Source organism: Populus euphratica, unplaced genomic scaffold (assembly GCF_000495115.2).
Source record: "Populus euphratica unplaced genomic scaffold, PopEup_1.0 scaffold5412.1, whole genome shotgun sequence".
In the NCBI taxonomy this organism is placed as follows: Eukaryota; Viridiplantae; Streptophyta; class Magnoliopsida; order Malpighiales; family Salicaceae; genus Populus; species Populus euphratica.
The window spans coordinates 1-2855 of NW_011505263.1; the positions used below are offsets into that span (position 1 = coordinate 1).

The 2855-nt window shown below is 31.3% G+C and overlaps 1 long non-coding RNA gene across 1 annotated transcript; it reads left to right on the forward strand.

The window, feature by feature from the left end:
* The first annotated feature begins 2334 nt into the window (after positions 1-2334).
* LOC105120203 (uncharacterized) lies at positions 2335-2759 on the forward strand. Its single transcript, XR_841270.1, has 3 exons — positions 2335-2352; positions 2430-2632; positions 2718-2759. It is a non-coding gene; the product is annotated as an uncharacterized LOC105120203 (long non-coding RNA).
* Positions 2760-2855: the final 96 nt, after the last annotated feature.

The following is a 2855-nucleotide window of genomic DNA, read 5'->3' on the forward strand; positions in this document are numbered from 1 at the left end:
TGTTCTTTTAATGTTTTCATAAGATTGTAGTTTGGCATTGTCACGACCCGAATCCCGGATCCATGACCGGCATATAGGCAAGGTTCCCCTCCAAAGTTCCGTACCTATGCGAACCCAAACTTACATACAAATTTATCGTAACTCAATCAGAGTTCAACGCAACATTAATAACAAAATCAATTTCATAATATAATTGAATTGTCTTAATACAAGAGTTATTATAATTTTATAGTTTTGGAGCACTAATTAGACATAAAGGAAAATGCACGGATTACAACCAAAAGAGCAGGTTCTGAAGGTCCAACAAAAGTGACCTGCTATCAAGCTATAAGCCTGAAAATGATAAATAATGAGAGTGTGAGTTTAACAACTCAGTGAGTAGATAACGTTCAATATACACACACGAGATAATACAATAATGAGAAATATATATACAAGTATGAATTTAGGTTCTTATAAAAAGGTTTCTCAAATAGGCCATAACAAGAATATCATATGGTAAAATCGTCAGAAAATCAAAATGCAATGAGCATGAGGCTCCGTACTGTGGGATGATCAGTCCACACAGGTTGGTGACTCTCCCGACCAACTAGGGTTCAGATACGATGTGCACAAATACTAACACTACCCTGTTAGCATGGGTATTCTGACTGACATACCATAGGGTCATAATCATACTCAAACAGACATATTAATATCTCAAGGCTCAACTCATGACATCAATCAAATGAGGAGCTATCAATTCAGAAGTCAATCCAAAATACATACTGGTTCATATCAAGAATTCAGATTCAACAAATGATCATGCTTATCATAACAAGGATAATAGTCACCATATATATTATCAAGAAGCATGATCCAATTCATATTAACAAATCAAATATTTATAATATTTCTCTTGCATATGGAAAATTATCCACTCACCTGACTCGAAGCAAACAAAAGTCAAAAGCAGACACTGGAGAAAATCCTACTAATGTCCCGCTAGTAAAATATCAGGATTATATGAATATAAAGAAAACATATTCAAGAATGACTCAAAAGAATATATAACCTATTTAATACACTTATTTAAGGATATATTCCATAACCCTATATATTTTTGAACTAACTAGTTATATTCCAAAAACTAAAAAATTAACACTTTTCTCAAAATCTAATTTATAATAAAACAAATAATAAAATTGGTAATACTTCACTAACTAACCCTCAAATTAATAGTTTTCTCAAAATCCAATCCATAATAAAATAAATAATAAAATTGGTAATACTTCACTAACTAACCCTCAATTATTCATCAAACCCATCTGAAAAATCTAATATTACAGTTAGGGACTAATCTGTAATTTTTTATATTTTTAAGGGTCAAATTGTAACTTTATCTATTTGGAGGACCAAACTAAAATTATCACAAATCCATGACTATACTGAAATCCTGACCATAATTAATCCTCATTTCTGTCCAGATCATCTCATTATACTCCAGGGACCCTTCTGGAATTTTATCAAATTTTTAGGGTTAAATGGTAATTTTTGTCAAATTGAAGGACCAAATTGAAAGTGTTAAAATTTCATAACCATACAGGAATTCTGCCCATAATTTATCTTTTATTCTGTTCAGAATCTCGGAATATGCCCCAGGGACCAATCTGTAAGTTTTCCAAAGTTTGGGGACTAAACTGTAATTTCCACAAATTGAAGGACCAAAATGAATTTTCGTCATCTTCAACCTCCAACCCAGAATTTCAACAGAAACCCACTGTTCTTTCCTTATTTCTAACATAATTTCACCATTCAAACAAAAACATAACTCAAAATCATCATTTTTATCTATAATCTCTCAAATTCAACTTAACAATCCATTACCCACAACAATCAACCCATAACATTCAACTTAATTCATCAATTAACCCAAAATACAAATTTTCAAAACCCTAACATTTATCAAAACCAAAATTAAAACTTAATCAACACATATTTATATATAATCTTACCTTTAAACTTATTTCCTTCAACGCCTTTCTATTTTTCTTCTAATTTCCCTCTTTTCTCTTCTTCTTCTTTCTCCCTTCTCTCTCTTGCCGATTTTCTCTCAATTTCAGATCATTTATTTTATTTTATTTTTTTTACTTTCTATTTATATTTATCAAGTTTTGTTGAATTACTACACTACCCCTCATTCATTTATACCTTTTTTATTTTTATTTTTATTTTCTATTTATATTTATCAAGTTTTGTTGAATTACTACACTACCCCTCATTCATTTATACCTACACTTTAAGCCACCAAGGGCTTTATTGTATTTTCCTACTCATTTATTCAAAACATCACAAATCATTTATTAACACCTGGTACTTTTCAGTTTGTTGTTCTTTTATTGTTTTTGTAAGATTGTAGTTTGAAATCTTATTTTGTTATGTAATTGTAGGTAAAGGTCTTCCAGACATCCTTCCAATTCTTAAACATTTTAAGAGTGCCTTTGATTGGGTAGAAGCCAACAATTCTGGACGTAAAATACCTCATGAAAGTGTCGATGTGGAGTATGATTCTGCTTGTGAAAGAGTTAAAGAGGTTGAATCTAGTTTGGCTAGACACCTGAAGGAACAACAGAAATTACTAGGGGACACATCAGTAAGATCCTGTCCTTAAATATTAGTCTTCTCTTAATTTGTTTCAGTAAATAACATGTTCTCTCATTACATGACCTATTTTACAGATTACTTATGTCACAGTTGGAAAAGAGGCATACCTGTTGGAAAAGAGGCATACCTGTTAGAAGTTCCTGAACATCTGCGTGGTAGTATTCCTCAAGATTATGAGCTGCGTTCATCCAAAAAGGTAAGTGATGCATATT